This window comes from Mus caroli, unplaced genomic scaffold, assembly GCF_978045245.1.
Source record: "Mus caroli unplaced genomic scaffold, Mus_caroli_1 scaffold_3, whole genome shotgun sequence".
In the NCBI taxonomy this organism is placed as follows: domain Eukaryota; kingdom Metazoa; phylum Chordata; class Mammalia; order Rodentia; family Muridae; genus Mus; species Mus caroli.
This window is the reverse complement of record NW_028227258.1, coordinates 125,608,747-125,618,822: the sequence shown is the minus strand read 5'-3', so window position 1 is coordinate 125,618,822 and position 10,076 is coordinate 125,608,747.

Here is a 10,076-nt window from a genome sequence, read left to right as displayed (position 1 = left end):
GGTGTAATGTCAGGGGTCTACCAGGCCTGTGTCTCTCCTTAAATACCCTCTTTACATGCTTTCATGCAGCTTCAGGTAACTGCACACTGGTTTCTCCCACACGTGGGCAGCTGCCACTTCTTCTTAGGCTGGCTCTTTTTCTCATGCCCAAATGATGAGTACAATTCAAAAACCCATAATGTGGGAAAAGAGAGCTGAGTTCTTTGACCTTCACATAAGTATAGGCTGTAGTTTGCACATGCAGACACACACACACTGGAATACACACACTCACATACACACCCTCACACACACACATACACACACATATTCATACACACACTTGATATAAAAAAAAGTATAAATGTTCTAGGGCCATAGCTTATACACAGTGGTACAGTGTTTGCCTAGCATGTATAAGGCAAAACAAAAGGAGCAAACGTCTATCACAAGTGACCAGTGTGCAGCATCCTTGTAGTCTACTCAGAATCACAGTTTTATCTTCTCCAGGCCCACACCTTCAAAGATGCCAGCCCCCACATGCTGTGTAGAATTTACATCAGGACCATAACAGTTCCCTAAGTACAGTCTGCAGAATCCTCCAGTCATAACAGTGAACTCTCGACCCCAACGATGTGCTGTGGATATGAAGAAAGAAAGGATGGCCCAGTGGCTAGTAATGCTTGTTGCTCTTCTAGAGAGCTGGAGTTGATTCCCAGCACCCATTTTGTGTAGCTCACAATTGCCTGCAACTCCAGTTCCAGGGGATCCAACACCTCTTCAGACCCTCTCAGATACCTGCACAGATGGGTATGATGAGGGCATCCCTGCAAACTCAGCATTTGGGATGGGGAGGACCAAGAATTTAAGCTCATCCTTAGCTACAGAGAAAGTTCAAGGCTAGCCTGGGTTACATGAAAACCAGTCTCAAAAAACTGCTATAGCTCAGGGATTAAATGGCTAGCACATGTGTCTCACAGAGTCCAACGACACAGAAGAACATCATCTCTGTATTTCATACGGGGAGCGAGGGAATGAGTCCAGGATGTCAGTGCTCTGACGTTTTTAGTGCTGCCTCTCTAACTGGGAGCATCAGGCAGTAAGTAATACATAAGGGGAATCCATGAGCTAGAGCTGAGTCACGGTGAGATCATTTCTGTTGGGGAACAATGAGAAAGAAAATAGAAATTCTTCTGAAATGGGCATCCTGGCCAGATGTCAGGCAGAACAGTGCAGCCCGACTCAAAGGACCAGCGGATACAGAGACAAGTGTTGTCATGACTAGTAGGCATAGCTGTCGCGAAAGCTGTTATCCACTGTCCTGCTTGTGTTGAAGAAACAGAGGTTGGGAGTGGCAGCCTCTCACTTCTCCTCATAGCTCAAGGATGCAGAGGAACCTTGCAGATAGACATGGGTACCATACACATAGGGCAGGCAAAGGGTCTTGCTTTCAAAGATCAGGCAGTGTGATCAGAGGCAAAGGAACCTGTGTATTTGGATTGAGTGAAGTGAGCTGAGTCTCAATCTACACCAAAATCCAGTATGATAGCTGTCAGGAGGTAGCCACGACGCTGGATGAAAACCGGCGAGTCAGGTATGTTTTGTTGGGGTACAGGTGATTGATATTCCGGGTGGATTTCTGCAGTTCCTCTTCTTCAGTGGCAGCCTTTCTGAGCTATACTCTGCTGTGCCCGTTGGCATGCATGGTGAGTACCCTGACAACCCAGTAAGCTAGATGTGTTGGCAGAGGGAATCTACAGTGAGTCTTGGCACCAGCCACAGCAGGGAGCCTGCATGTCTGTCCCTTCAGCTGGAAGCATCCCAGCCAGGCATCCCTGCTCAGCTGCCCCATCAGGACCTCCTCTGCTTGCCAGCCTGATAACCATGGGCTCTCTACTTTTCCACCCCAATGCTCTCACTAGGCTCTGCTTTATCTCTTAGCAGCACCATCTCCTTTAAATATATGCAATAACTTGCTGATAACTAGTGTTTATTTTCTGTCTCCCTGTCTCAAACTAACCCCCACAAAGGTGGAGGTGCCCCCCTATTTTGTTCATGTTCACACCCCACAAGCCAGAGCCATGCCAAACATTTGCTGAATAAATTAAGACATTTGGCCATTAATTAATTAGCAATTAACCAGCCACTAATTGGTTTTTATATTTTACTATTAATAATGTACGCCCAGCTTTTTACCTGGGTGATGAGGATCCAAGCTTAGGCCCTCCAGCTTGCACGGTATGCAGTTTATCTTCAATCATCTCCCCAGATCTCCCAATGTCTCATGTTTACCCAAATTGCAGCATGAGGCAAAGACAGTAACCTGGAAAGGGTATAAAATAATTGAAAGCTTTTATGGAATATTATCAGAAAAAGAACACAAACATATGTCTTAATACTTTTTGGTGAAAGGGATAAAAAAAAAAAAAAAAAAAAAAACCATACAGAAGATGTTGTACCTCAAGAGTCCTGGAGAACCAGGTTTTCTTTCTTTTGTTAATAAAGCATCCTTTTTTATTTTATTTTTTATTTTTATTTTTTGGTTTTTCAAGACAGGGTTTCTCTGTGTAGCCCTGGCTGGCCTGGAACTCACTCTGTAGACCAGGCTGGCCTCGAACTCAGAAATTCTCCTGCCTCGTGCCCAGCTGGCATGTCATCACTCCTCGCCCAGATGTGCGACTTCACTGACCTCCATCTGTGAGTCTATCAGTAATGAATTCACTTTTCAATGACTAAGCAGTAAGACAGCTCTAAAGCTTAAAAAGTCAGAGAACCCTAGAGCCCACAGTTATGTTTATTTGTTTATGGACTATTTGTATGTGCGTTTTGTGTAGTTATAGCAATGGTAAACATAAAATTTTATGGAAGGACTTTTAGCATAATACATTAGAATATTGTTTTGTCGCTACACGGGCTTCTTATGTTTTATTTTTGTTATTATTAAATTAACACTTTGAATTTTTTTTTGTTTTTAAAAAAATTAATTTGTATGTATGGGTGTTTTCCCTGAATATATGTTTATGCAGTTTGTGTACTTGGTGCCCTAGAAGGCCAGAGAGGACATCAGAGTCCCTGGAATTGGAGTTACAGATGGTTGTAAACCACCATAGGGCTGCTGTGAATTGAGCCTGGGACCGATGGAAGAGCAGCCAGTGTTCTCGGCTGCTGAGCCACCTAATCAACCTGTTACATTTCGTTTTTAAGTAACTACATGCTATCACATTGAGTAACTACTTTGTATTGAATCATCCTGCAGCCACCAGATTGAGTTTGTTGTCAAATATTTACTGAAAGTTTCTATAGTGACTTTTTTTTTAACAGTAGCACAGATGTTTTGAAAACAATTTTTAGCACCAGACTATTTTCACACATTTTAAAACTGTGGTCAGGCTAATATTCTCAAGGGTTTGGTGGATGTGGGGTTGTTTGTTTGTTTGTTTCTTTGTTTTAAGTACACAGATGCCATGTAACACGGAAGCTGCAAAATCTCAGTCCACTTCTGACATGGAAATCTTAGGATAAAAGGACTTCCTGAGATGTCCCTTCAAGTTTCCTATTATCAGAAATAACCTGGACAGCTTGTGCACGCCTGACCACAGAACGTGATCCTGCTGTGTCTGTCTGGCCCGCATGATGTTTATGATTTCTGAAGGATGTTTGAAGGTACAGAAGATGTCATCAAGCTCGTCAGAGCCCTCTGCTCTCCCCCATGCACATGCCTGTGTGCATATGTGCTTACATACAACTACACATACACAATTCACAAACAGAAACACATGACACATAGCACAACCATGTAAAAGTACACACACTCAGCTACACAAAAATGCACACATAGACACACAACTATACAAACAACACAGACACGCAACCACATATACACTGATACTCCATGCATATAAATGCATTTATGTGTACACACACACACACACACCCTTATGCCTTTCTACAATCCATTTGACCTGCAAAGGTGTTTAGGTTTGTGTTGCCTCTGTTAATCAAGTGTGAGAACATGGAGAACCACTGAAGTGCCTCTGTGGTACATATGCACTGAGTAAATTTAGAAGCTAATGCTGTCCATAGCAACAAACAGTTGACTGTAAAATTAACACACAGGCTCAGATATGTGGATATTTTGAATGTGTAAAAAATCATATTTTTATTTGTTCTGTTTCAAAAATTATGTCTTTTTTTGAGATTGCCTAAGACTAGAAGAAGAAACAACAACAACAACAACAAAGAATCCGGCAGACTAATTATATTAGACTTACAAGGACAATTTCAACTTTTTAAGTACTTCACATCTGTGGTATATGGCTCTGGAATAGAAAAAAGAACAATTCAAATAATGCCCAAACACAAAGCTGAGATGATACATTCAAAAGTTTACAATGGAGCATCAAAGAAAGAATCGTTTTAAAGAGAGTCTCATCATATTGCCCAATCTGCTTTCCCAGAAGCCCCTTCCCGGTGCTGTCCAGCCCTACAGAATTCCACCTTTGTTTCCTGAGATAATGCCAAAGGAGTCTTTACCCTTGAATTAGTGTGTCTTTCAGAGACTCGGGGCACAAAGCAGCCATCAAGCTACCCCATCCTTATTATGTTGCCTGTGGCATCTGGAACTCAGGAAGAATAGAGCTATAAAACAGTTTTAAGATTTTACAAAGTGAGCCTGAGAACTCTTTTCACAGCTTGTTGTGGTTCTATAAAGTGTCTGTTAAAAATACCTACATTTACTATATAAAAATTAGCACTGTGATAATCCAATATTTATATAAATTCATATCTAATTAGCATCCATACTGGTTATAGGTTCATCTTTTTCAAATATTACATTAATAGTCATTCAGAAACTTCAATATATAAAAATTTATAGGAGGAATCAACACATTAGTAATTGAGGCATTTGTTACCTGATAAACAAGAGGTGAACAGGCTTTGTACATGTTCCTTTATTTTCCTTTCATATTTTATGTGGGAGGATGTTTGCCTGTACACATGCATGTACACCATGTGTATGTGTGCCTGGTACCCACAGAGGCCAGAAAAGAGTGTCAGTCCTCCTGGAACAGGAGTTACATATGGTTATGAGTGCTAGAACTCAAGCCTGGGTCCTCTGGAAAAGTAGTCATTGCTTTTAACTGCAGAGCCATCTTCCAGCCCTGATTATGTTACTTTATATTTGCAAAAATGAGGCAGGAGGAAGCTCAGGGGTATAGCACTAAGCTCCCATCATAACCATAGACAAATGCCCCAAAGGGAGTGCTGGGACCAAAGCTGCCAGAGGCCAGACAGCCATGTCATGCAGGCAGTAGGGAGAAAGAAGGCAGAATGGATGATCACAAGTTTCTAGCTTGTTTCCTGTAATGGAGAAGACTTACCGAAAATGCTGTTTGAAAAGTCAGTCTGCCTTTGGTTCATTAGAAGAGAACCTAGGACAGGCTGTGTATCAAGAGTCATTCTAAGCCGGGTGGTGGTGGCGCACACCTTTAGTCCCAGCACTTGGGAGGCAGAGGCAGGCAGATTTCTGAGTTCAAGGCCAGCCTGGTCTACAAAGTGAGTTCCAGGACAGCCAGGGCTATACAGAGAAACCCTGTCTCAAAAAACCAAAAAAAAAAAAAAAAAAAAAAAAGAGTCATTCTAAACAAAATATGGTTTCTTCCACAAAGGCCCAGGGATGTGTACACTGTAAGAGCATCCTGGGCAAGCAGAATACATCTGTGTTGGTTTATATATGCTTGGTCTAGGGAGTGGCACTACTAGAAGGTATGCCCCTGTTGGAGTAGGTGTGGTACTGTGAGTGTGGGCTTTAAGACCCTCATCCTAGCTGCCTGGAAGTCAGTCTTCCACCAGCAGCCTTTAGATGAAGATGTAGAACTCTCAGCTCTGCCTGCATCATGCCTGCCTAGATGCTTCCATGCTCCTACCTTGATGATAATGGACTGAACCTCTGAACCTGTAAACCAACCCAATTAAATGTTTTTTCTTATAAGATTTGTCTTGGCCGGGTGTGGTGGCGCACGCCTTTAATCCCAGCACTCGGGAGGCAGAGGCAGGCAGATTTCTGAGTTCAAGGCCAGCCTGGTCTACAAAGTGAGTTCCAGGACAGCCAGGGCTACACAGAGAAACCCTGTCTCGAAAAAACAAAAAACAAAACAGAAACAAAACAAACAAACAAAAAAAGACTTGTCTTGGTCATGGTGTCTGTTCATAGCAGTAAAACCCTAACTAAGACAACATCCTACCCGTTAGACACATTGTTAAGAAGATAACTTCTTGGATTTTTGTTTTGTTTTGATACAGGGCCTCACTAGGTAGCCTAGACTGGCATTGAACTTACAGTGATCCTCATGCCTCAACCTTCTGAGTAATCCCAAATATATTAATGAAAAGGATCAGTTGTCTGTCAATATGGAGTATGCCTTTTCTCAACAACATCCCAGATTTTCATTGGGCCTCAAGTTCTGCACACTCTTAGTCCAAGTGATCAAGATGCAGACCCATCTCTATTCCTTGTCAGCCTTCTAGCTTAAGGTCAAATTCTGGCCAATCTTCAATGGTCAAGAAAAACATGCCCAGACCGTCTGTGTCAACACATTGCATCCCACTGACCAGGTGACTGGGTCAGGGCTTGCTCATGTCTCATCAGAATTTTTTTTTTTTTACCAGAATGTAAGCTTATCAAAAGAAAGTCCTTGGTGGTAGGGAAGGTAACTCAATTAGTAAAGTCCTTGCTACATATGCATGAGGATCTGAGCTCTTCCCCAGGAGCAAAGGCTGGGAACAGTGGTCTCAGTGTTATCATAATCTGTGTGCTAAGAAGGTAGAAGCAGGTAAATCCTTGAGTCTCACTAATTAGCCAATCTAATCAATAACCTAGTCAGTCAATAAGGTTCATGTCAGTGAGAGACCCAGTCTCAAAGACAAGTTGGACAGCAATTGAGGAACAACATCCCAGGTTGACCTTCAACCTCCACGTGTCCATGTAAACACACACACACATCACACACACACACACACACACACACACACACACACATACACACGGGCTTCACCTGCCCGTTCACAATGCTTTCCCAGCATTTTAGGCAGTGCCTGAAACAATGCAGGCGCTCAATAACTGTGACTGAGGGAGAGTCAAACACCCAAAGCAAAGTTGGGAGGCGATCTGAGAGAAACACTGGATTTTGATGACACTGGAATCTATCTATGGTTTTACTTTGAAGTCTAGAATCAGACAACACTTCATTCTGTAAAAACAGAATCATGTTCCAGCCAGCTGAATAGACTGGTTCTATGAACAGAAAAGAACTCGAGGGAAACAAACAAACAAACAAAACAAAAGGACATTGGCTGTTTCAAAATTACCCTGCTTGTAATGCAGAGATGGGGCAGGACGACAGGAGCATCTGGGTATTTCACACTGTTTCTTTTGTGCAAGGATTAAGACAAGGAGAGAGAGCATCTATACTGTTCTGATTTAAATTGGCCTGCTAGGGAGGCATGGCTGCTGTCTTGCCAAGTCAGGCGAGTAGCTCTTTTCAGCTTGGTGGTCTGCAACCGAAGCCAGTCTCTCTATTCTCTTTGACTAAGTCCCTGGCGTCTGTGCAGGCCTTTAGTTCAAAATAATGCCTGTCCTCTACTTATGTTTCCTCCTAGTTAGAGGCGAACTGCTTGGTAGGATAAGAATGCCAGCGAGGGGTGGAGTACCTTTGGTGGGCCCACGCCAAGGTGTGTCTCTGAGAAATTATGCCACACAACAGATCTGGTGTAGGAGGTTTACTGGGGGAGGGGAGAGTGAAAGACATCTCAGGACATGAAGGAGAGAGAGAGGCAGACAAGCAGACATACAGACGTGCAGACAGGGAAACAGGAAGATAGAGAACAAAGAAAGAACAAGTGGGGAGAAGAAAGAGAGAGAGACGGGGGCGGGGGGGGGGGGGAGACAAGGATCTGTCCTCGTGAAAAGACATGGTGGAGAGACATCTGGGGTGACTAAGGTCCTTATATCTGCAGCACATAGCTGGCACACCTGGCCTTGTCAGGTGATGACTGACATAAGCAGCTGCTAGATCCCTGAGAGCTGTTTGTTAATACAGCTTCTAGACTTTGACCTTGGATAAAGGATGTAGTCTCTGCCTTGAGTGAGTGTCTTAGTCAGGGTTTCTATTCCTGCACAAAACATCATGACCAAGAAGCAAGCTGGGGAGGAAAGGGTTTATTCAGCTTACAATTCCATACTGCTGTTCATCACCAAAGGAAGTCAGCACAGGAACTCACACAGGGTAGGAACTTGGAGGCAGGAGTAGATGCAGAAGCCATGGAGGAGTGCTGCTTACTGGCTTGCTTCCCCTGGCTTGCTCAGCTTGCTTTCTTATAGAACCCAAGACTACCAACCCAGGGATGGCACCACCCACAATGGACCCTTTCATCTTGATCACTAATTGAGAAAATGCCTTACAGCTGGATTTCATGGAGGTATTTTCTCAACGGAGGCTCCTTTCTCTGTGATAATGTCAACTGTGTCAAGTTGACCCACAAAACCAGCCAGTACAGTGAGTTTCCTCCCAGTAGTAGTGGCGTCACAGGTGGGTGTGAGCTCTAAGAAGTGTGACTACCCTGGATTACAGGGAAGCACCACTATATCCAGTAGGACTCTGTGCCTTAACTAAATCGACTTCAGGGTCTTTCCTTGAGCAGGTCAAAAAAAGGTTTCCCTTTGTCTGCTGCCCCAGTTTGAGTTTGAACTTCTCATTTGCCACCCAGTCCTAACAAGGAAGCAGGTCTCAGCCTACAGTGGCTGGCCAGATCAAGAAGCTAAGAGCTTAAATATCTAATAGGTTCAAAACATGGCCACCATTTCTGTTATGCAAGAGAATTGTAAACAAAGCTGAGCATGGAGGTGCATGCCTGAAATTCCAGCCCTGGAGGGGGTAGAGGATATGTGGAGGTAGGGGATATGGAGTCCAAGGTCATTCTTCTTAAATGTACCTTAAATTTGAAGCCACCCTGGGCTACAGCAAAGGAGAGCCAGAGCCAGAACAAATTACTAGGTAGCGATCTGAAGTATGAAGAGATACAGATCTGCTTTTTAAAAATGTATTTAATTTTATTTTATGAGCATTCTTGTTTGGTCTGTAGCCATGCCTATGTGAGGGTGTCGGATTCTCTGAAACCAGAATTACAGACAGTCCTGAGCTGTCCTTGAAGAAGTATTAAAAAAGTATAGCAAAGTAAAAACAAAATTCGAGGCTTTTGGGCCCAGGCTTGGGAGTGTAGCCTTTGTGGCTTAGTGCTCCAAGTACTGGTCATAAAACAGATAGCGACATTCCTCCACCTACCCGCTTCCTGGGTTCAATTCAAAGAATGGCACCCTGACCATTACTGGAACCTGCAATGCAAATGTGCTATCTTTAGGGGCTCTTAGATTGTTAGGGGCTCTTAGAAACTGTCTTGAGAGATAACCTGACACTTGTGACTTTATACTTCCTTGTGACTCTTAACTGGTATTTTTGGTATTTTCCAACAACGCCCTCCCCACCTCCATGAATTGTGGTTTCTTCCTTTAAATATCCCCTTACTCAGCTACTCGGGGCGCCATGGTCCTCTACCCCTGCGTGGTGTATGACCATGGGCCCGAGAACGCTCTCGAATAAAAATCCTCTTGCAGTTGCAGCAAGATCGTTTCTTGTGGGTGATTTTGGGGTGTCGCCTCTCCTGAGTCAGAACGTGAGGGAGTCCTCACGTTGTGGGTCTTTCATTTGGTGCATTGGCCGGGAAACGCGACCACCCCTCACACCCGAGAACGGACTTGGAGGTATGGGGATCCCCTTTTGTGTGTGTGCCGGCCGGTGTCTCTGTTTTGAGTGTCTGTTTTCTGAAACGAACATTGGAACATGTGCTTGTTGTGTTGGGTTGTTTGTGTCTTGTCCTATGTTTCTGAAGCATGGCGAAATCTGAGTTCGGATCCATCTGAGTTTATTGAATTTGTGTCTTGGTTTTCGGGTTGCGAGATCGTGGGTTCGAGTCCCACCTCGTGCCTTGGTTTTACACCTGGCAGAGTGAGGAACAAGTGTGCTTCTCTGGTTTTGGTCGTC